We start from the raw sequence: 25882 nt of genomic DNA on the forward strand, positions 1-25882 counted from the left end.
TAACGGAAACCCTGCTGAGGATAAATATAATCCTTCCTTTTGACGTCCAGCTGGTAAAGAAATCAATGGAGCACACTATTGGTTAGTGCTTTGCGTGGGAGGTGTTTGTGTGGGCATAATACTAAACAGTTCCTGACTGTAAAAAAAAAAGAGCGTAGCCTACACCACACTGTGTGAAGAAAATGAAAGTCATTTTTTTCTTAGAATAAACTTTGACAGCCTCATTTGCATTAGCAAAGATGTTTACAATTTATTCTTAAACTATTGCTACACCACATGCTCAAAAAAGCAATTTCTGGGTTTTGTAGTGTAACCCTTCCCATAGTGGCTAGTAGATTAATCAGCTATTAGGGTAGCAGTGCCAGCTTAAATTGATGGCGCAGCAGCAGAAGAAGCAAGCAACCCATCCGTAATATGACACATTTTGGATGTGTGTGGAAACATAAAGGACTTGAAAGCAGTGGGCTTTTAGATGACACTTGTGTAAATGCCTGGAAGATGAGCCTTTGATGGGGACACCAAAGTGGAAAGCTCGCCTCCAGATGGAAATGCGTTTGGATCATTACCCAAGCAGCTCCGCAAAGACTTTCATCTGCAGCAGTGCTCATAAGGTGAATTTCTCCTGAAATCGCCCGTCTTTGGTGAGATTTGAGGGATTAGTAGCTTATTACTGGTAATGTCAGTGAAATATGGGGTCTCACTCAGGTCTGTAGATCTCAGTCCAATAATGAGGTAAAGTTAGTCCTTACTGGTCTAATCCTGAACCTCTGATTTATAGTTCTGCTCCCAGAGGCACCTCTGTTAATCCTAACTTTGATTCAAAACTTGGGTTGGCCCTCGTCTGCTACTCTATGCCCCTGTTGGCAAAATCACTAGGAATGTTAGTCACCATAATCACCAGGCACACAAGAATGACAGGATAGATGTGAAGTACCCTGTGTTGTTCTCCATAATCTAGAGGGGACGAGATTACATTGGCTAATCATTCGAATTTGAGAGACTGTTCTGTTTCAGTGTTTTTCCGTGTCAAGGCTGAAGCAGCTGAACTGCTGCAGAGCTGAGGTGACTCTGGGAGAGACTCCAGTCTCTCTGTCAATAGAACAAGCCAATGTCTACAGTTCTGTTCCCAGGAGTGGTGGGCAGCACTACCTTGGTGATGATTGACTGGGACAGAAAGCCCCAAGTGCAGGACGATGCTCCATGGCTGTCGTTTCTCCTTTAACTCACCACATCTGGAGGGAGTGTTATTATTGGACCAGAGAGGAGCAATGGTTCCCCTGCTACTCATTCTGAATTAGACGTGCATGTAGAGCAAAGATAAACTCAATTTAAATCACACAACCCATTTCTCGTTCACTTTTGCTGTTCAATTTATGCGTTAGTTCCAGCTAAGAGTAGAATTATATCATTTTATGGTTTGTGTTGCCAGAGCTTTGAAACACACAGTTTGAAGCCCAGCTGATTAAATTCTCTACAGGTGACAGCTGCCAGGGTTTGTAAATAAGACTAGGATTAAATGCAAGGCATCTGGGGCTCTTTTGTGTTTATAAGGAGATATGTTTCTATTTATACTGTAGTCTGCCCTGGTCTCTTGTGTATAATATGTCCACTTTAGCAGTGTTTGGGCCCGACCTGGTTTCCTCTGCAGATTTCTATGTGAGCTGAGCAGTGGTCAGTTACTGCAGCACTGGATGTGATGGGAGCCTCTGGATCCGTCATGTCAGCACGTTCTGCTTCATGAATCTGTCTGATTGATCCAGGGTGCAGGTGGCTCCATGACCGCACACTGCAACAATAACGCATGACTGCATGTCACCGAATATCCTGTTTTGTTGATGCATAGGGGGTCATTTAATGACTGCTCTGGTTTAGGTGTCCTCACTGTCCAAATGGAGTAAGGTTACTCTCTTGTAGTCAGAAGAGCTGCAAATGCATAGCTTTGCATTTGATATTGGGATGTCAGCTCATTGTACCATACAAAATTAGCCTGCCACTAGCCTACATTATGCAATGAGTTGAGACTGTCAGCAGCAGAGGATTAGACATGCTCAGTGCTGCTTTTTGCTTGTAGCCCTAACTACTCCAGTCTCCTCAAGGACAGAAATCAATGGCTGTTATGTGTGATTGAGAGGCTGGTATAGAGCGCTCTCACACTTCTCAGTTGACTCATTAGGACTGTGTCTGTTAGCTGTTGTCATTATTTACCTAGGATGTGAATGTCTGCAATGTCAACTTACCCTTATTGGAATATGAGTTACAGGCCAAGTAAGATTTAGTTCCAATGAACCTGTTTGAATACTTTATGATAATTGGAGTGTTAGCCGTTCAGTCTGCGTTAATGCGAAGTGGATACAGGTACAGCCTAGTGTAGGCTACTTTCCGTCTTGGCGGAGGAGACTGGAAGCATAGGCTGGGAAGGTAGTCTTCAAAGTTTTTACAGAAAATTCACAGAAACCCTGTTTGAGCAAATATTAGGGAAATGTTTACTCCAGTGTTATTTCAATCTGAGCAGCTCCCGCAATGATTTTCTTAGACCTGCCCTGACTCCAAAGGAACTAGTTCTCTTCGGCCCAAAGCCAATTTACAATACTTTGGCCTAGCTAGTAGATGCTATCACAATATTGATATAATTTGGGCCAGAATTGTTTTTGTCCTACTCTTTGAGGGAGGTTGGCGTTTCTCATTAAATGTTTTGTTGATCCTCGGACATTGGCAAAAAAACCAAAAAGAACAGATGAGAGAATAAGCCAATGTAACTAATCAATATACTTTTTTTCAGTCTTTCCTTGTCTGTCATAGAATATACACTAGCTCTGCCCTCTGCAAAACATCACTGACACAAACTGTATCACAAGATTTAACTTTGGATACAATGGCATGATGACTGAATTTCCTGCCCTCATCAACGGGGAGTCAGGGACACTGGAATCAATATGCTCACAGTAATAGTTAAAAATTGTCTGTTAAGCTGAGTCCTGTCTTCATAGCAGTTCTAATAATTGGCTTTAACGGTCTCTGGACTGCAATAATGTGCTGCAGACCCCCTCTCGTGGAGGAATGGTGAGAACTGTCAAATGAGACATGAGCTCCTCAGTCTAATTGGCCTCCCACTGGTTATTAGTGAGGGTTTCTGATCTGATTGGGCGGTGGAGTGTTGCCCAGACTAATGATCTGGAAGGTGCTGCTCCCTACCTGGAACGAGAGACAGAAGGAGGCAGGTGGATCTCTTAAAGTTTGGACACCAAGTTGACCAAGAGGATATGCTACTGACAGCTGTTGGCCTGCAATGTAGAATTTAGAGCCAGATTGCTCAGTCAGTTTTTTGGGCTTTGTCTAGTGTGTGCAGAGTGGAGCTTTTAGTAATGGTGGACACAGGTGGATGGTAAAGTTTGGAAAGTAAAATGGCAAGAAGTCATGTAATGTCTATTCTAGCCTGCCAGTTTTGTTGGCTTTGTTCAATGTATAGTTTTATGTTCCACATGGCTGTACATAACGCAGGTTGTGATGAATCTTGCCCTGGAGGCCGCTCTGCAGAGTGGTCTCTAGCTGGCACAGCCACTAAGTAATAAAATCACATTTTATGCCTGACCTTAATCACACTGCTAACGCTAATGCCTCAACCTAGCCTTAAATGAAGACCAAAAACCTCATTTTTGTTTTCATGAGTTTTTACAATATAACCAATTTTGACATTGCTGCTGGCCTATCTTGTGGAAATTGCTCAGTTTTGCCTCAAAGGCAAGATTCATGACAAACGTCAACCTGCGTACATAACGCCCATCTAGACATGGCTAGCTAATCACAGTAACCCGACGTCAGGTGGTGAAGGCCCTTGTATGCGTACATGTTTGATCACTATGTCAGAGAAAATGTCAGCATGCATATTTCCTAGATGAAGACATTTAGCAGGCATGCTAACTTACTCATTCCCACCTGGTCTCCGGAGGTCTCCTGTTACACAACTTCTATTCTACTCCCGTAAAGGCTCTTGTTAAAAATAAATCTCCTTCAGAAGTTTCACCATCTTCTCACTACCCTGGACATGAAAGGGCTGGTAGCTGAAATGAAATGACAGTACTGGAGACAGTGTTCCCCCTCATCTTCAAAGAGCTTCAAGGAGGGAGACATGGATAAATGGATGTATGATACAGTATTAAACTTGGCCAAACTGTTGGACTGTTAATTGCATAATCTGTTAGGCTACACATCAACAAGCCTATGTTCTTACTGTGTTTGAAGGTCCTTCATTGTGCAGTTCATTAGGCTATGTTGGGACTTTTTGTTTTGTAATTATTTCTCATCACAATCCAATATAATTTAATTCTCCTGTACAGCAAAACCAGAAACCTTATCTGCCACCCCTTGGTGCCTTCTCCCATTTGGCGTTAAGCTGTGGTAAATGCTTCCAGCCTCATGCTGTTAGTCCTCCCATCAGAGGTGAATGGGTCCTGATTTAAAGTCTGCCAGAGGTGTGAAGTAAATTAATTTCATACTCCAAGCCTGAAAACTCTGGTCTCGCTAAGCAGCCTCTCTCACTGAGGTTGACAGGTGGACTGCACTCTGTTCCAGAGTGTTCCAGCACAGGAAAATCTGCAGTGTCCTCCACAGTCAAACTACATCACACATTAGGCCTATTACATCATACCAGAACAATATTCAGGAATGCTTCATGTGTGGCTGCAGAGTGAACAATCACTATCAGAAAAGGAAAGGAGTCTCTCTGTTATGTTGACCGTGGTGCTGAAAATACCTTTGGCCCTAACCCTGTGACTGAGGGACCTCACATACTCATAAACAACAAATTTGTCATGTGGACAGTTGGTCAATGTTGGTGCTGATTGTATTTTTGCTAGTGGAATTGAACCATCTGTCCGGTGATGAATTTGGAGCTCTGTTGACAAAATGACAAGAAGATCATTGCTGTCTCTATCTACTCTGGTATAGTCTGTCCAACAGTACATTACTAAGAGGACATCTTCATGATTCAGCCTAATAAAAGTTGGCTTTCATGGTGGAGTGGATTTGTCATCACCTGGAATGCAATTATGTTTGTCTTGGTATTTAAAAATAATTTTATGGAGTTCTATGAACAGTCAGCCTTCATTCATACTTCCTTAGATATGTGATCCACCTGGGTCGTCTGCATACCACAAGACTGCTAGGCTGCTGAGATAAATCCTGGGCATTAACTTGAGATGCAAACACAAGTCTTTCAGTCTTCAGCAAAGTTAGCTTACCAGTATTTATAATGTGAACATGGTTCACTAAACCAACAACAGAAAGGTGAAAGTTATTGGATTATATCAGTTTGACTAATCCCCTCCATCTATGTGTTGTGAAGTGCAGATGGAAATTGCCCCCCCCGCTGGTTACTTTCTCTGCTCTCTAATTACTGAGTTAAGGGGGCTTTCATTGGGCACATTTTTGATTCTGCTCAGGTTCAGGTTTGCAGTGCCTATGATCTAGAATTGTTTTGATCAAGAGGTCTGAATCACCCATAAGCAAGCATAAGGGACTCACCTTTTTTAAATATTTTCTTTTAATGAAAGCTCAATAATTGAAACCTTTTCAGATTTTCTGCCCTTTGCAAATAAATATTTCAGATGCAGAACTCCTTGTGACTGAATAGCCGGCACAAAAGCTTTGCGTGAAATTCCCTAGAGTGTAAGGTAAAATGGCGCTTTGACATGCAATTGTAAATGTTCCTTTCATTCATGTGTGACACACTGATGATGGAAAATTGTACTCTTTCTTTGATGAAAGAGTTGGGCCATTCATCCACAAAGGCATCAGAAATGTATACACCATGCCAGAATCTTAATTTCATTCAGTATGACTCACAAAAGATCAGAAAATAATCTTAATATAGCAGCCAGCTGGCTAGATTAAAGTGCACAAAGAGCAGGCATGGTTTCCTCCCTTGGTGTTAAAGGGAGACCCAGAGATTGACACATCAAACTGTCATCTGCTTCTCATCTGCTTCTAATCAGGCACAAACACGTCCTCTCTGTCCTACAGCTCGCCTGCACAAACTGACATAAGTCCTATGCATGGTGGGAGATTAGACAGTTAAACTCCCCTCAGGCTTGTGGCCCAGCATGCTGATGGGTCTTCTGCACTGAGCAATACGAGGCCCACATTGCCTTCCTCTTACCAACGCATTTTGCGTACGTCAGTCATTTTCTGTGATTCTTTTTCTATACAACGTTCTTTTAGATTGTTCAACATTATTTAGTCAACAGCAATACCGTGTGCATTATTTTGATTCCTGCTGTGAAAGTTTAGTGCCTTCAGAAAGTATTCATACCCCTTGAGTTATTCCACATTTTGTGTTTCAGCCTGAATTCAAAATTGATGAAATATAATTTTTTCCTACACACAATACCCCATGTTGACAGTGAATTTTTTTTTTTTTTTTGCAAATGTATTAAATACAGAAATCTAATTTACATAAGTATTCACACCCCTGAGTCAATACCTTGTAGAAGCACCTTTGGTGGCAATTACAGCTTTGTCGTCTTGGGTATGTCTGAATCAGTTTTGCACCTCTAGATTTGGGGATTTTCTCAAGCTCTTAAATTAGATGGGGAGCGGCAGTGAACAGCAAACTTCAAGTCTTTATACAGATTTTCAATGGGATTCAAGTCTGGGCATTGGCTGGACCACTCAAGGACTTTCACATTATTTTTCTGAAGACATTCCAGTGTTGCTTTGGCTGTATGCTTGGGGTTATTGTCTTGTTGGAACGTAAATATTCGCCCCAGTCTAAAGTCGTTTGCACTCAGAAGCAGGTTCTTGTCAAGGATTTGCCTCCATTCATTGTTCCATCTATCCTTACCAGTCTTTCAGTCCCTGCTGCTGAAAAGCATAGCATGATGCTGCCACCACTATGCTTCATGGTAGGGATGGTTTTAACCAGGCACAGAGCATCACCCGATTTTTCTCCAGACATACAGGAGCGCTTTGAATTCAGGTCAGAGTTAAATTTGTCTCAACAGACACACTCCAGGCGTGCTTTCATGTGTCTTTTTCTCAGGAGTGGCTTTTGTCTGGCCGCTCTCCCATACTGTCCAGATTGTTGAAGCGCTGTAGAGACTGTTTTCCTTCTGGCAGGAAAATGCTGTAGTTCTGTCAGAATGCTCTTTGTGTTCTTGGTCACCTCCCTGACAGGTCCATCTTGCTTGGTTGCTCAGTTTGGTCGGATGGCCAGCTCTAGGCAGGGTTGTTCCATATTTTGTGAATACTTATGTAAATGAGGTAATTGTTTCTTTTTCAATAAATGTAAATGTTTTCACTTTGTCATTATGGGATATTGTATGTAAATGGGTGAGGAAAAAAACATATTTAATCCATTTTGAATTCAGGCTGTAACAAAACAAAATGTGGAATAAGTCAAGGGCTATGAATACTTTCTGAAGGCACCATCTGCCTGTCTCTGTTTTGCTGTCGGCTGCTTTGTGAGCGAGTCTCTTACTCCCCACTGTGACACGGAGGAGGGAGAAATGCATTCTGAGAAGCAAAAGCATATGACCATTGCTCAAAATACAATTGTGGGAAAACACAATTTTAAAAGCAAATATTGTTCTAGTTACAGAGGAGAGTCACATTTATTTCTCACCTCTTAATATTGAGTTCATACCACTCTACAACCGGAGTAGTCTGTAGGATAGGTTTGATCCTGCGGAGCCGAGCGCACCATTTGCAGGCCTAGAAGTAGCCTAGGCATTGTAGAACATTAGTCTACCTTTATAGATATATTAATCAATTCGCTTACATGGCTATATAGCAACAATCATATTTATAGTTAGCAATCTAGCGAAGTTTTGAGTTCCCACTTCCTCAGGTGGTGGATAATATCCTATAGGCAAATATGCATAAAGTTGTTAGCAAATTCTCTGAAGAGCTCTAACGTCTCACGTATATGACATTTTTGGCCGATACCGATATCCAATATTTTCCTTGACAAAAAAACGATACCGATTTATTACATTTTTTTGTGTCCTTTTAAGCATTCTAGTACAGTTAAATAGTTAACACACATGCATGGACGCAGCCGTCTAAGGCACTGCATCTCAGTGCAAGAGGCGTCACTACAGCCCCTGGTTCGAATCTAGGCTGTATCACATCCCGCTGTGATTGGGAGTCCCATAGGGCAGCGCACAATTAGCTCAGCGTCGCCCGGGACGTCATTGTAAATAAGAATTTCTTCTTTAACTGACTTACCTAGTTAAATAAAGGTTACACACACCACACTGACCAAAAAGTTATTTTGTTGGCATTTATGTATGTCCCCATTACTAGATAAACCTAATCAAAACCTATTTCTTACACTTGCTGTGCTTTTTCGCTGTTCAGTTGTTCAGTCGTTTCATTCTCAACCAGGATTTCTATGGAACGCCGTTTGGGGCATTGTGTGTCCCAAAAAAATGCACGTCAAATAACACTATTTTACATGTCAAATAACACGATGTAATCTGTTTCAGTAGCTATAGTTAGCTAGCTAACTATATAGCTAGGTGTCATCTAAAATAACCCTGATTTATAAGACAGTTCTTATTTGATTTAATGGTTGTCGCCTCATCTATGTGAAGCTAGCCACAATAAGGATTAGCCACAATAGTGGACTTTGAGGTTAGGCTTCAAAATAAAGTATGGCAGAATTCTACTATTTATATTCATTTGCATCACTGTCAATTATAAAATTTTATTTTGAAGGCCAACTGCAAATTCCACTTGTGCCTAAATCCTTATTGTGGCTAGCTTCACAATGCATAACCCAGTCCAGTCGAGCATCACTAGCTTGCTGCTTATAACGTTAGCTTTGGGCAACAGGGTTAAGTAGCTGGCTAACTATTTATTTTGATGAACTGAAGTTAAATTTCAATAGATGAACAAGTGGCTACCTAGATAATACTTACTCACAAGGATTCCTAAATCATTGCTAAGAATAATAAAAATGACTGCAGTTTCTACTGGTCATTGTTTTCAGGCTGGTTGTATTGGTGCTAGCTAGGTACCAAGCTAAAGCTAGTTACCCCAGAAGTTGCGGTCAAACATGTTTATTTATTACCAACGCGGTATTGTAAAAAAAACTGTTTGTGGCCGGTGTTTGCAGACTTTTTTTGCAGCATGATGGCACACTGTGCTGAGGTAAAAGGCTGCACTATTCAGGCACTGCAGGGATAATGTCTCCAAAGAGGGGGCATCTAAGGGTAAATCCACTCTGTCCTCAATTATGTGTACACCAAGACTTGAAGATTGGCTGTACTTTGTGAACTGTATTAAACTATTGCTCTGTCAAGTTTAGAACAGTCATGTTCATGAATAGCCAGTCGAGCTCTGTATTGTGTTACACCAGCAATAATCTGAAGGAGCCCATAGGTTTTATAAGCACTGTAGAGGATAAATGGGACAATCATAAGTCATTGCAGAGTGACAGTTCTTTGGCTCAGAGATTTGCGTCTTGTCATTAGACTTTGATCAAGGAAATTGCTGCTGTTGTTCTGCCAATTGAACTGCTTCCCTTTCACCCGAGAGAAGACGATTTTAAATTCAAGAGGACAGACTGATGCATGCACTGTGAATGAACATAAGGAGTTGTCTCATACTCCAGTAAGCCTGTAACTAATGCCTCCCTCCTATTGAATTCATATTTTTTCTGAATAATAAACTGGAGCAGTGGGCTCCATGTCAGTCTAGTGAAGTCAAGACACCTCCTCTGAGCTGTATTCTGGTCATGCCTCAGCCAGGCTTTGAACTCAATGAGTGCTGCTGGTCCTGGCTTACCTGGGAGGTAATTGACAGCTGTTGGGGTGAGAATGAGGAGGGACACAGGCAATTAAAGAGCCGGAGCCAACCTAGTCTGACCTGCTGATCAATGCAGTCCATTTGGAGCTGGTGGACTAGAGGCCAGAGCTCTGTTTACAGGCTAATAAAGAGAGTTCAGGGAGCACCTTTTGGCAGTGCAGCCCAGTACTTTTAACACCCCATTGATTCTCATTACATTACACTTAAAGGGAAACTTCATCACTAGCCATTATTTGGGGTGTTTTTCCAGTCTCCTTACATAATTATGAGTGATGAGGGTTTTCAGACGTTATGCACCATAGCGGTATTTTAAAAAAATTATTATAATAATCCGCAGGGAGAGTTCAACCAATGACATGGGTTGATTTGAGCCTGCTGTGTCTGAGTCAGGTTTTGTAGCAATTATTATGGTCTTTGTGTTTTGAAGGAAGGCTTTTTATTTATTTTTACTGGGGCAGTACTAGTTTCGACAGGTTCACGGGAACTATGTTACTGTGCATTTTGTATCCCAGATGGCTAGCTAAATAATTAGTGGCTGCTTCTGATTATTCCTCTTTCCAAATAGAGCTGGACGACAAAACAGTTTGATATTTTACATATTAACATAGGTGCATCCTGCCCTATTCATTTGAGCCGGTGTTGTGCCGAAGATCACTCCCCTTCTAATTTCCTTAATTTTGTGGTTAGTCAAATACTTTCTATAGGACAAACTCCACGTTAGGATTGGCAACCGAAATTAATAATTAATGTATGTGTTATATTAAACATAGAGGAGCGAGTAAGGCGGCATCTTGCCGGGGGCAGCACGGGGCGCCCCCGTGTGCGGGTGGGCGCTGAAGGGGGAGTTCACCCAGGGTGCCATACAAGCTAGGACCGCCACATACACTTGAAACAAATAGCCAAACTGAAAACTGCAGACAAAGATGCTTTGTCTGCAGAAATGTAGGCCAGACTGACAACGGAGTGAAGACCAGAAATCTCAACTAGCAAGCAAGTCGCAGCAATGAAGAACGTGAAGTGCGGGGAGAATTCTGGCAGGGGGGAGACTTTCGGCACAACACAGGAATTCCCTGAAGAGGAGTTGAGATGGTGAGAACAAGAATTGCGAGACCAACAAGCAGCGATGGGGAGCTATGGCCAGAGTCTGACTGGTGGTGCTTGTGCTGTCCATCCATGCCGACATGAGTAACAGGCCATCGAAGTTTCGACGCACATATAGATAGAGGTGTGCTGGAGATGTTTGTCAGAACCTCCAAGATCAACTGGCGGAGGCAGCCTTGACCAGCTGGACCAGGAGGGCAAATGACAAACGAGTATGTTGTTTTGTTGTTGGGAGCTAGCTAGCAACAGCGCTCTCTTCACACGAGGCAGTGTTGTTAAGTACAGTATAATTTGGTGATTGATTCAGCTATAACGAGGCTGGCTAGTTTGCTAGCCAATTTGAGCTAGCTAGCTTAGTTTGCTATACCCAAAATGTACTGTGGCCTAATATTATAGCTAGCTAGCCTCAGTGCATCTCATTAGGTCTCTGAGAAAACTGGAGAAATGCTTTGATGATGACAAAGACTAAAGGAATGATTGACTTTATAAGTCATATTAGTCTTTGAGTAACTATACCTGTGTTGTAGCTAGCTAGCTAACGTGTCTGTGATAAGTATAATATTTTGCATTGTGCTGCTACAGTAGGAATACAGACAGTACACAACGATTCCCCATGAAAGTCTAATAGCGTTTTTGTCATTCTCTTAGACGAATACTGCTTAGTGGCATGCAGATTCTTTTGGAGTTTCTTCTGCGTGAGGAGAAACAAGGTACAGGACACCAAATCCCCCTGCCTGCGTGTGTTGTTGGGGCCATTTTGAGAAATTCAAGAGGACATTCGAAAGGTCCAAAACAACAATCTCCCCTTGTATCGAAGTCACTCCGAAGACTTCACTGTCTGCAGCCCCCAAACACAAAATATGCAAGTATTCCCATTGTAGAACTGTAGTACTGCTTTTTGGTGTTAGTAGTACGTTTATTCTACTGTACATATGTCATACATTGCATAACTGTTCCTGCATACTGCTGTGTAAACTCACCTCGGTCTCCAGAGCAAATAAACTTTGTCTTGAATACAAGCCATGTCTACTTATTTGCTACATTAACAGACCAATCTACCGTTTTATTGTAACATGTTTACTTGCCAACAAATATAAGTTGAAATGATACACCGCCTCCCTGCATCATTTGTTTTAACTAAGATTTTAGCTAGTTACTACCGAATACATTTCATGAATATCACAATAAATTGTGACCCGTTTCAAGAAGCTAGGCATATGTCACTACTTCACATGAGAGGTATTTGAACAACAAAAAAAATATCAAAAATATTTTTATCAAAATGCATTTTTTGACATGCCTTCTTGAACATGCAAACTTTCATGTGCCTTATTAACAGATTTACTCTCCCATTGTTCCTCAACTGCAGTCTGATATACATCTTGATATACATCCTTTTATATCCTTTTTTCCATGGAAAAAAACACAATTTCAAATGTTGCTACATAAGTCCGAATCGAGGCGGTCAGTCACAATTGATCCAGAAGTTGAAGTCAACAGTTTGGTTTCTGATGCAGCTGGAATCATTTAGTCACTTGTCAGTACACTTGTAAAAAAATATATATATAGTGCAGTGCATTCGGAAAGTATTCAGGCTCCTTGACTTTTTCCACATTTTGTTACGTTAGAGCCTTATTCTGAAATGGATTAGATCGTTTTTTCCCCCCTCATCAATCTACACACAATACCCCATAATGACAAAGCAAAAACAGGTTTTTAGAAATGTTAGCAAATGTATCACTTTTTTTAATGAAATCACATTTACATAAGCATTCAGCCGCTTTACTCTTTGTTGAAGCACCTTTTGCAGCGATTACAGCCTGAATAAGTCTTCTTGGGTATGACGTTACAAGCTTGGCACACCTGTATTTGGGGAGTTTCTCCCATTCTTCCCTGCATATCCTCTCAAGCTCTGTCAGGTTGGATGGGGAGTGTCGCTGCACAGCTATTTTCAGGTCTCTCCATAGATGTTCGATCGGGTTGAAGTCCGTGCTCTGGCTAGGCCACTCAAGGACATTTAGAGACTTGTCCCGAAGTCACTCCTGTGTTGTCTTGGCTGTGTGCTTAGGGTCGTTGTCCTGTTGGAAGGTGAACCTTCACCTCCAGTCTGAGGTCCTGAGCGCTCTGGAGCAGGTTTTCATCAAGGATCTCTCTGTACTTTGCTCCATTCATCTTTCCCTTGATCTTGACTAGTCTCCCTGCCGCTGAAAACATTCATAGAGCATGATGCTGACACCACCATGCTTCACCTTAGGGATGGTATCAGGTTTCCTCAAGAAAGTGACGCTTGGCATTCAGGCCAAAGAGTTCAATCTTGGTTTCATCAGACTAGAGAATCTTCTCATAGACAAGGGTCTGAATACTTATGTAAATAAGGTATTTATTTATACATTTGCAAAAATATCTAAACCTATTTTCACCGTCATTATTGGGTATTGTGTGTAGATTGATAAAAATGTATTTAATCAATTTTAGAATAAGGCTGTAACGTAACAAAATGTGAAAAAAGGGAAGGGGTCTGAATACTTTCCAAAGGCAATGTAAAACATTTTATATCAAACTCCATTATATACACTGAGTACAAAACATTAAGAACTCTTTCCATGACGTAGACTGACCAGGTGAATCCAGGTGAAACCTATGAACCCTTATTGATTTCACTTGTTAAATCCACTTCAATCAGTGTAGATGAAGGGGAGGATACAGGTTAAAGAAGGATTTTTAAGCCTTAAGACAATTGAGACATGGATTGTCTATGTATGCCATTGAGGGTGAATGGAAAAGACAAGATTTTAAATGCCTTTGAACGGAGTATGGTAGTAGGTGCCAGGTGCACCGGTTTGTGTCAAGAACTGCAACGCTGCTGGGTTTTTAATGCTCAACAGTTTTCCATGTGTATCAGAATGGTGTTGGTACTCCCTGTATATAGCTCCATTCTTGTGTATTTATCTTATTCCTCTTGTGTTAGTTGCTATTTATATATATTGTTTTAGCTGCAACACTGGGAATGGTTTGTAAACAAGCATTTCACTGTAAAGTCTACACCAGTTGTATTCTGCACATGTAATAAATACACATTTTATTTGACCACCCTAAGGACATCCAAAACATTGGGGTCAACATGGGCCAGCATCCCTGTGGAACGCTTTCTACACCTTGTGGAGTCCATGCCCTGACGAATTGAGGCTGTTCTGAGGGCAAAAGGGGTGCTACTCAATATTAGGAAGGTGTTCCTAATGTTTCGTGCCCTCAGTGTACACATATACAATAGCTAGCAATATCTATACCACAATGCAGTTGTGAGCATACTACGCATTATATATTATACTACAACATCAGTCTAACTGAATATGGATGTTGTGCTGGCTGAACGTTCCAGGCAGAGTCCTGAATGTTCTTCAACTGGTGAACCTCGTCTTGTTGGTGAATGGCAGCTGGTCTGGCAGAACTTAATGAGCTCCATGGCCTTGGACTCATAGCTCTTGCCAGCCCTGTGCAGTATTTTCCCCTTTCACGAGTCAGATGACATTGAACTTGTTCTCGGATGAAAACTTTCATCCAATGGGTGTACAGGATCTGTATTGCAAAAGCTGGTGTAAAGGTCATCATCATCAGCAAGGATGTCTGTAGGACACACTAGTCAGTGATTAGCCAACATTTTACTACATTGTCCCCATCAATACACCCTCAAGGTGCTATATCCACCCACCCCCCTTGTCAATAGATCATGCTGACTAAATTTCACACAATACCCACCCACAACAGACACCAGTCAGTCACACACACCTCCCTTACTAATAACTCAGATTTTTCCCAATTTAGACTTAAAGTTTAGCATAAACAATCAACTAAGCCTCCATAATACAGAGAACTATAGTAGACGTTGTAGCCTACTTGTAAACACCAAATATGACAAGACACAAACCAGGTTTATACCTAGCTCCAGTCTATTTATTTGTTGACTTACACTAGTTCCTGGTGCTGAGCTTAATGTTGATGATGTTGCATAAGATCGGACTCTGTAAATAGAACACACAGGCCAGTCACGTTAGCCTCTGCGGTAGTTAGCTAGCTAATGGTTACATACGGTCTGGTAGGTTGTAGCTAACGTAGCGAAAGTTAGTTTGCAAAGTTACAAATCTCAATGCCAGATAGCAGTTGGCTAATTATAGTGATTTGTTTTGGAATGTCTAGCCAGCGTATTATTAAAGTCATTAGGCTAGATTTTGGAAAGGTTAACAAATGTAGTTCGTTAGTTAGCTAGCTAATTTAGCTATGTTGCCTCTGCTCGACTTTAGTAAGGTAACAATTACATTTTACCCCAGCAGCCTGTGCTTACTTGTAGTTTGCGCTACAAGAAACTTTAGTTGTCGACACAAAAATAAATAGTTATTTGCAAGCTGACGTTCTATGAACGAGTGGCTGGTCTATTGAGTAACGTTAGCTACCTGTTGACACCAATTCTCAAACGGATCCAACTCAACAGGGGTGGTACTACGTCCAGAAATCGCTATGAATTCTGAATATTGTTTGCTTACAACCAGGAAATATAGATGACTGTTTCTGCCGGTGAGATGCAGAAATGCGCGTATTTGCGTCTAGTGAGGAAATCCTAGATTTTGACATGTTAATAACATATTAATGGAGAAATACAGTGAAAGTGGTGCGGTGAAATTTCCCTTTAATAGTTTGCCTGCTACAGTCAGCTGGGTGATGGGTGGGTTGGAGGCTGAGATGTGGGGAGGGACAGGGTGTTCTAAACCTCTCTCTCTCTCTCTCTCTCTCTCTCTCTGCCCAGCATGGTGCCGCCTCGCTCTAACACGATGAGCTTCTTAATCATGTGGAGGAGGGACAGGGCCGTCCATGGCTGATGCCTGCCTCCAAATACTCCCCAATGTTTGGACGAGATCATGCTGATGATCGCAAGCAGCCTGGATTTGTATATTTGGAGATGTAGCTAATAAGATTTGCTAACTAATAGAAATATATAGCGCAGTTTTTTTTAATCCCCTGAAACAATTCTCATTCTGCTCCTCTGCAGTGATGTATAATGTGCTATTGTTCTTGTCCTCTTTCACAGTAATAAATAGATTTGCATATTTCAGCTGATGGACTTTGGAGCACTGCGTTACATTCAAGCCCTTGGCTCTAATTAGTGAGCAGTGTTAGGTTGTTGCTTGGAGCCTACATGGTCCCTCTGCATCTCAGCTACGGTAAAGGCGTCAGCATGCTTCAGTTCGGCTGGCGCCTAACTCAGCTAGGCGAACCGAATGAGTGTTTGCGTACTCCCTTAATAAAATACCTTTGCATGGAAAAACTAGAAAAAAGCGTCAATAGTACTGTTTGTCCATTTTGAAATGCCATAGCCAGTATACACTTCCTCAAAATAGTCAGAATGAATCTAAAATAATTCAAGAAATCTGTCATTCATTTTGACATTTTTGCAGAGGATTTGAAATCTTAGATTTTTGGTTCAGTATTTCTCAACTTTCTGTTTTTCCATGAAAACAAATTGTCTCTGGTTGAATTACAACAGACTTTTGAAGAATCCCTACTGTTGACCAATCACAGGCAAAGGGGCATAGACTTCAGCTACCGACTTTGGCTTGCCTTGAAAAAATGAGTGCCCGAACAGCTCAAAAAACCTTACCGAAGTCCAAAACAAACAAACAGCGTCACAATGTCCTAATATATGCACAAACTCTTCCGAACTGTTTCGGCTGGGAAGCATGCGAACACCTTAAGTCTCCAGATATACAGAACAGTGTAAGTGGGGTTTCCTGTTGGCTTCATTACCCACTCACATCTTTAGGGATAAACACACATTAAAGACCCACTCAGATCTTTTGACTTCCCACACAGGTTGAGTTCCTCTGCCCAGGCCAGGATGAAACCATTTAGAAGGGAGGGAGGGTTTCCCAGGGAGGCAGATTTATGGTAGACTGCACCTTGTCTCTGCCTCTCTGTCCCACACTGATCACTACACCTGCTCTCTGAGGCATCTGATAAGCCCATAGTTGCATGGTAAGCCCAGTATCAGTGTCCTCCATTGGGGCTAACAATACTAAAGCTATCTTTTGTAGCAGGATCATCACCTCATTGGGAGACGTTGCTATTTTGTATTTGTTAGGGAATAATGTGTGCCCCGGTAGCACTAGTCTCGGGTATCCAGACCTTGGAGCATCGTAAGCTAGGTAGCAGCGACACAAGGTCTGGGGAGGATGTCGGCTTCTCTCACATTTTGATATGAGAAATTATTGGTCCGGGGAGCGTCATCTTCTGACAGACAACTCTCCCACCAAATCACACGTTTGGGTAGGCAGGGCTTAAAATGCGGACAGGAAATGTGATCATGTTTAGTTAGGGCAGCAAGCGTTACCAGTGACGATAACGGTGACGCGTTTCCCATTTCCTTATTCGTTCTCTCAGTCCCAACTGACGCTGCAATTTATACAGACGTGTTAAGCTGGATCATTGACGTTTTAAGCAACCCGTCTGTCTAGAGACTACAGCAGCACAGGTGTCTGCCTCTCAGGCCAGTGCTATTATAATAGGGCTCCCCTCAGATTCAGCTGAAGGTAGCAGCTATCTCTTCCAATTACCTGGTGCCTGAGATCCACTGTCCAAATGCTGTCTGCATCTCAAGTAGTTTCCATCCACTCTCTGCGATTTCCACCACTACTGCCACACACACCCTGTTCCTGTTTGGTTTATTACACATTGGTTTATTTTCTATTTGCTTAGTCACATTGCATCTTATGGACTCATTTCTATTTGTTTCTTTTTTGTTACAGTCCATTACTTTATTCTCCATTTTCATGGAAATCATTTTTGGCTTATTTGTTTTAATGTTGAATTTTATTAGCCTGGTGGGATGTGGATTTGCTCCCCTTTTGACTTCAACACAATATGCATATTGATAGACAAATAATTACATTTGTTTGTTGCTTGATGATTAAATGTTATTACTGCCGACTTTTTGAAGAACGTATTAGAAGAAAGTTATATATCCATTAAATTCACTGTTGGCTGAAATGCAATCATTACAAAGCTGATTTTAAAGTGAGCAATTAAAATAGAAATTCCGTTTTTGTTTTCTTCTCATACATATTTTATTTAGAAAAGCAGTTGGTTTATAGATTTGGTCAGTGATTATGATCAGAGCTCAACAGGTAGATATTAACTTTTATTAATTGTAATCTTATGTTGTTCAGCCAATGCTTTCTACAAAGACTGTGTACATTTCAAATGACCGCCTGCTTTCCGAATGCTTAGCTGGTCTCTTTTTTTTCTTCATTACTTCAGCCTACGTATTAGGACTACTATTTAACACACATGTAAATTAAATAGTTGGCTGGCAGCTCAAGGAGCAACAAATCGATTGAAGCCTTTACTTGGTCGAGGCCTATATCTTCCCTGTTAAAATAGAATACCTATTCAGACAGCATGTTCAGGTTGCTTGTTAGTAGAATGCAGGCCTCAGTCTCTGTTGATAGCCCCTCCTGTGCTCCTTTCCTGTCCAGGGTTGTTGATGTGCAGGAGAGGTGTGAGAGACGGGGGAGGGGGGCTCTCAGTGATAAAGAGCTGACAGAGGATATACAGCAGTAGCAGGCTCAGGTTAGCAGGGTGCTGCAGAGCATGGCTCTGCGTCATTACCGCTGTCACAGCCCCACGGTTTTCTACCCGGCAGCTCGTTACAGTGTGCCCTCTTCTGCCTCAGCATTAGGCTATGTCAAAGTAAGCGATCATGCTTGACATAGCCTTGTGGCACCATGTGAAAGTGTAATCTGAGTGACGGCCGCACCGCAAAAACCCCCGCCTAACAAATATCCTCTTAATTTTATGCAAGATAACAGTTTGCACTCTATACATGGCGATACGCATAATATATAAATGGCGACACAGATTTTGTTTATATCCCCACACAACTTTATTGCAGAAATACAGTTTGACATTTGCTATCATTGTTTTCTATGTTGAGTGCACGCTTAGGTTACATGGTAAATCATAGGTATAATTGAACTCAATCATCTAACTTTATAAGTTAACCATTATCATTCTCTAGCAAATAGTCACAGTTCAATGTCGTCTCTTGTTTACCCCGCTGTCTCAGCAGTCTCCCCCGGCACCATGTCTGCAGCATGGATGCCGCTGTGTTCTGGTTAGATGGCTGACTGGAATCCAAGGGTTAAAATATGGTTTGCAGACTCCCCTTGGAGCAGGGAATGTAATTGTCCACTCATCTTAGTCTCTGTGCAATGTCCCTTCAGTTAGTTGATTTTTGTACGTTCTGTACCTACACGTTAGATCTTAGTTATTTTTTTAATTAATACTTTCTAGGACAGTCTGTTTAAAAAAAAATGTATGCCCCGTTTTTCTCCCCAATTTTGTGGTATCCAATTGGTAGTTAGTCTTCTCCCATCACTGCAACTCCCGTACGGACTCAGGAGAGGCGAAGGACGAGAGCCATGCGTCCTCCGAAACACAACCCAACCAAGCCGCACTGCATCTTGACACACTGCCCACTTAACCCGGAAGCCAGCCGCACCAATGTGTCAGAGGAAACACCGGACACCTGGCGACTGTGTCAGCGTGCACTGCACACGGCCAGCCACAGGAGTCACTAGTGCGCGATGGGACAAGGACATCCCTGCCGGGCAAACCCTCCCCTGACCTGGACGACACACCCGGACGACACTGGGCCAGTTGTGCGCTGCCCCATGGGTCTCCCGGTCGCAGCCGGCTGCAACACCCTTTGTATATTTTAAAGCACTTTGGTTCATTTCCTTGACATAATTTGTAGTTTCCAAGTTTCCACCCTCCTTAAATAAATCTGTAGCAGTATGAGACACTTTGGCTGGAATGCTTGAACTATTAAAATTGATTTCAGTCAGTGTTTTCTCCACCATTCGGTGATGGCTCACCCAGAGTGGATGCTGTGTCTGTGGGCAGAGCAGTATCATGCCTGGGTCTCCAATGTTGGTGTGGCCTGGGTGGGGGTCCTGGATGAATCACATGGCCTGAGAACGTACAGGGAGTGGGAGCCATTCCAGTTTAATGAGAACATGGAGGGTCTAAATCAGAATCTCTTTCTCATAGACTTTAGGCAGTTTACTGGTGCAGAGTGACGTCTGTTTGAATGAATTAGACTGTCATTTTGTGCTCAAGTGGTGCTGTCACAGTGTTGTAGGCAGAGGAACAATTTGTTGGGTTGTAATGCTCTTTTGGTTTTTACATTGCATTCGAGGGGAGGTTATTACAGTTCTTGGTGGCATTTAAACCACAGGAGAGAAGTGTCGCTATTTTGGACAGACTAATTATGATCTGAAAATGTAGCTAAACCAACTTGTTTGTTCAGCTGCTCCCAGAGAAAAATATTACCCTTATAAAATCACACTGCTGAGAAATAGCCTAGGATTTGAACTAAAATGAACCCATAGTTACAGTGGAGCATAAATCAACATTTCTGATGAATACCAGGATCACAGATTTGTTCAATACGTCTTTGAGATTTACACAGTGAGCAATGTTTGCTTTGTTTTATCCTAGCCTGTGTTTCTCATGTTAATTTCAAATGGGTTGGCGATGTGCTATCAATATTTACAACCTCCAGCTGTCCACATCCATTTTAAAGCTGCTTTATTCAGGCTATTTATAGCATAAGCAACTTTTCCTCTGATTGCCCACAAATTACAGCTCAGTGGAAGGAAGCAGCACAAATACATTGTGACAAGTCTCAGTGGATGTTCCTGCTCCTTCTAGCTCCAGTCATAGAGAATTAGCCAAAGCACCTTCTGGACTGTCAGTAAAGAGAGACAATCGCCAGGCAGCTGTGTCCCCCTGCCTGCCTCTCCCAGCATCAGCCTGGATTAGTGTGTGAACATTGCTTGCTTTTTGGGGTTTTAGGCTGGGTTTCTGTATAGCACTTTGACATCAGCTGATGTAAAAAGGGCTTTATAAGTAAATTTGATTGGATTAGTGTGTGAACAGACAGAGAATGCCTTGGAGGGGCTGGTAGAGAGGAGAGGAGCACATCATCCACGACCTGATCATGTAGCTCTGCTCTTTGTCACAGAGCCTGTCTGCTCTGCCAAGCCCTGCTGAAGCCAAACATATATAGTCTATATGATGGAGACCTGGGCCAAGCTGCCTCCATGGAAATTATATACTATTCACTTTGCTTTTAGTACAGTCCCATATGGTTTATGATGCCTTCTTAATACAGTCCCATATGGTTTATGATGCCTTCTTAATACAGTCCCGTATGGTTTATGATGCCTTCTTAATACAGTCCCATATGGTTTATGATGCCTTCTTAATACAGTCCCGTATGGCTTATGATGCCTACTCTATACAGTCCCGTATGGCTTATGATGCCTACTCTATACAGTCCCGTATGGTTTATGATGCCTACTCTATACAGTCCCGTATGGCTTACGATGCCTACTCTATACAGTCCCGTATGGTTTACGATGCCTACTCTATACAGTCCCGTATGGCTTACGATGCCTACTCTATACAGTCCCGTATGGTTTACGATGCCTACTCTATACAGTCCCGTATGGCTTACGATGCCTACTCTATACAGTCCCGTATGGCTTACGATGCCTACTCTATACAGTCCCGTATGGCTTACGATGCCTACTCTATACAGTCCCGTATGGCTTATGATGCCTACTCTATACAGTCCCGTATGGCTTATGATGCCTACTCTATACAGTCCCGTATGGTTTACGATGCCTACTCTATACAGTCCCGTATGGCTTACGATGCCTACTCTATACAGTCCCGTATGGCTTATGATGCCTACTCTATACAGTCCCGTATGGCTTATGATGCCTACTCTATACAGTCCCGTATGGCTTACGATGCCTACTCTATACAGTCCCGTATGGTTTACGATGCCTACTCTATACAGTCCCGTATGGTTTACGATGCCTACTCTATACGGTCCCGTATGGTTTACGATGCCTACTCTATACGGTCCCGTATGGTTTACGATGCCTACTCTATACGGTCCCGTATGGTTTACGATGCCTACTCTATACGGTCCCGTATGGTTTATGATGCCTACTTAATACAGTCCCGTATGGTTTATGATGCCTACTCTATACGGTCCCGTATGGTTTACGATGCCTACTCTATACGGTCCCGTATGGTTTATGATGCCTACTTAATACAGTCCCGTATGGTTTACGATGCCTACTCTATACAGTCCCGTATGGTTTACGATGCCTACTCTATACAGTCCCGTATGGTTTACGATGCCTACTCTATACAGTCCCGTATGGTTTACGATGCCTACTCTATACAGTCCCGTATGGTTTACGATGCCCAATAGGAGAAATAGGAACTGTGACCCAAATATTGTCTAGATTCTGATTGAATTAACTTATTTCACACAGACTGAATACATTTTAGCTCAATACACCATATATTGTTGCAAATACAGTGGTTGAATCGTCATAACAGAAATTACTCATATTTTTGTTTCGATTGAAGGTCAAGTCATCTCATATGAACATGGATTCTATTTTTGCCCACAGCAGCCTTTGTGCCAAAGTGCAGTGAAGCCATTTGTTACTGAGTGTGAGTCCTGAGTGTAGGGTTTTAAATCCTCCTGTCCTACTATTTTGCTTGTGTATCCTTCAAGACAGAGAATCTTTGTCTCTCTCGCATTCGCTCTCTCTCGAAGTGATCCTCTCAGACAGTTTCTAACGGCAGCTTGACTACAACAAACCGGCCAGAGACCTAATGCTTTGGACTGTTCGTCAAACCCCTGATAAAGTTAATACACTAATAACAGCCTTTTGACATCAAAGAGGGACACTTCTCTGGATTGCAGTTAATTTGGCAGTGGACACTCACTACGGAATCCAGAGTATGAATCTGATTTTGTTTAATGCACTCTATATTTGAATGCTTTTGAAAGAACTGTTTGCATGTTTTTGTAAAATAAAATTTGGAACTGAGTTGAGCTCCAATATGTTTTAGCGTTGATGTTACAACGATGGTATTTTAAGAAATGAATCCAAAAAGGCAGCTAGGCTGCTGTGGGTGATGTCTTATCTACTATCAGCTTTTCTCCATCTAAAGTTCAATATATCTGTCCAGAGATCAGTTAATAACATGGCACCTCTGGGCCAGATCCTTCTTGGTCTGTTTCAATTAGAGCTTCTTATTGCCCCAAGTTTTCCTCAGGACCCATCCTACCAAAGGGTATTCCAAATAAACATGTCACTCAGAGGGCGAATGGGTTTGTTTACTGAGATAAGCAAAGAGTTCTGCTTCATGTTGAATTTCATTGAGCCTGGAGGAGACTCGATGCTTCCATGGCATTCTTCCTAGGGCTGAGTGATATGGCCTAAAAAACATATCTATTGTGTGGGGGAGGGGCTTATTGTGTGGGGGAGGAGCTTGGGGGGGTGGGTGTGTGTGTGTATACATACATACATACATGCATGCATGCATACATACATACAGTTAGTCGGAAGTTTACATACACCTTAACCAAATACATTTAAACTCAGTTTTACACAATTCCAGACATTTAATCCTAGTAAAAATTCCATGTCTTAGGTCAGTTAGGATCACCACTTTATTTTAAGAATGTGAAATGTCAGAATAATAGTAGAGTGATTTATTTCAGCTTTTATTTCTTTCATCACATTCCCAGTGGGTCAGAAGTTTACATACATACACTCAATTAGTATTTGGTAGCATTGCCTTTAAATGGTTTAACTTGGGTCAAACGTTTTGGTTAGCCTTTCACAAGCTTCCCACAATAAGTTGGGTGGATTTTGGCCCGTTCCTCCTGACAAAGCTGGTGTAACTGAGTCAGGTTTGTAGGCCTCCTTGCTCGCACACGCCTTTTCAGTTCTGCCCACAACTTTTTATATAGGATTGAGGTCAGGGCTTTGTGATGGCCACTCCAATATCTTGACTTTGTTGTCCTTAAGCCATTTTTCACCACTTTGGAAGTATGCTTGGGGTCATTGTCAAGGTGTTTAAATGCACAGTCAACTTGGTGTATGTAAACTTCTGACCCACTGGAATTGTGATAGTGAATTATAAGTGAAGTAATCTGTCTGCAAACAATTGTTGGAAAAATTACTTGTCATGCACAAAGTAGATGTCTTAACTGACTTGCCAAAACTATAGTTTGTTAACAAGAAATTTGTGGAGTGGTTGAAAAACGAGTTTCAATGACTCCAACCTAAGTGTATGTAAACTTCCGACTTCTTCAACTGTGTGTGTGTGTATATATGGTGCTCAGTCACAGATCATAAAAAATAGAAGTAAAGTTGATTCTTGCTATACAGGCAGGCATTTGGAATATCACGCCTAAACATAGATTAGAATTAATCAAATGAATTTGATTCATCGCCCAGCCCTAATTCCTCTGGGTATCGAGTCTCCAGCCAGGGGAAAAAAGAAACCTGATGTGTGTACCTGAGTGCAAAGTATTAGTAAAATGCCCCTAAACCAGCTCCACATATTCCTCTCCTTTGCACTTATGTGATTTCCCAGAACACCCAATCACACCCCACATGTTCGCCGTGATCAACATTAAGCTAACTATCTCCCTTTGAATAACAGCCATGGCTGTTAAAGGCTACCACCACTTTGCAATATTGGTATTTAGCCTAGGTTGCAGAATATTGGTTATGGCACTGGCGTGATAGGCATAACTTTTAAAATATCAGTTTAATTTTCTGTAATCCATCTCTTTGAGAACCTAAGGGTCAGACTGGCTCTTCTGAAACCCACTCTGTAGTGAAATAGCCTATATTTTCTGGTCATTGAACAGAGTGATTCATTCAAAACGGCTAAAGGGAACTGTGTCCCTGATACCAATCTCCCCTTCGTCACGTTACATTCCCTGCAGCTTGATGTTAAAGCTGGACGGCCTGACACTATGTAAAAATGTGCCACAGCTACCCAGAGAGGTGACAGAAACCAAATGGTGAATGCTGCCCCACAGTGAGTCTCATGTTACACAGGCTAACATTGTCCAGTCCACCCCCCTATAACTAATTTCAGTGTGTTCAGCTCCCCTTCAAGCCTTACCAATTTTCAAAGGGAAGCAAAATGGTAGGATGGCTATTCATTAAAAAGGCTGACTAATGGCAACTCCAGAAACACTCTCACTCTCACTTACTCTGAAGTTGACACGTTAGTTAACTCTCTATTCCCGCCAAGGGAATTTAGTGCATTTAAGTATTCAAACCCCTTCCCTTTTTCCAGATGTTACATTACACCCTTATTCTAAAATTGATTCAATGTTTTTTTTCATCAAATATTTGTAAATGTATTAAAAAGAAAAAAAAGAAACATTATTTACATAAATATTCAGACCCTTTGCTAGGAGACTCAAAATTGAGCTCAGTTGCATCCTGTTTCCATTGATCAAAAACCAAGCCATGAGGACGAAGGAGTTGTCCGTAGAGCTCCGAGACAGGATTGCGTCGAGGCACAGATCTGGGGAAGGGTAGCCAAACATTTCTGCAGCATTGAAGGTCCCCAAGAACACAGTGGCCATTATTCTTAAATGGAAGAAGTTTGGATCCACCAAGACACTTCCTAGAGCTAGCCGCCCGGCCAAACTGAGCATTTGGTAGTGAAGGGCCTTGGTCAGGGAGGTGAACAAGAACCCGATGGTCACTCTAGAGCTCCAGAGTTCCTCTGTGGAAATTGGAGAACCTTCCAGAAGGATGACGATCTTTGCAGCACTCCACCGATCAGGCCTTTATGGTAGTGGCCAGATGGAAGGCACTCCTCAGTAAAAGGCACATGACGGCCCACTTGGAGTTTGCCAAAAGGCACCTAAAGGACTCTCAGACCATGAGAAACAAGATTCTCTGGTCTGATGAAACCAATATTGAACTCTTTGGCCTAAATTCCAAATGTCACGTCTGGAGGAAACCTGGCACCATCCCTACGGTGAAGCATGGTGGTGGCTGTTGGGATGTTT

General features: G+C 42.0%; 1 protein-coding gene and 1 long non-coding RNA gene across 6 annotated transcripts in view; one reads left to right on the forward strand and one right to left on the reverse strand.

Moving 5' to 3' along the window:
* LOC106604462 (ecto-NOX disulfide-thiol exchanger 2) overlaps positions 1 to 25882 on the forward strand; it is a 325983-nt gene that overhangs the window by 32372 nt on the left and 267729 nt on the right. The gene's annotated exons all lie outside the window — the stretch shown is intronic.
* LOC106604463 (uncharacterized) lies at positions 14441 to 15419 on the reverse strand. Its single transcript, XR_001328676.2, has 3 exons — positions 15357 to 15419; positions 14876 to 14927; positions 14441 to 14532 (listed from the first exon to the last, which is right to left on the reverse strand). It is a non-coding gene; the product is annotated as an uncharacterized lncRNA (long non-coding RNA).

The sequence above is a fragment of the Salmo salar genome, chromosome ssa05 (genome assembly GCF_905237065.1).
Source record: "Salmo salar chromosome ssa05, Ssal_v3.1, whole genome shotgun sequence".
NCBI lineage: Eukaryota > Metazoa > Chordata > Actinopteri > Salmoniformes > Salmonidae > Salmo > Salmo salar.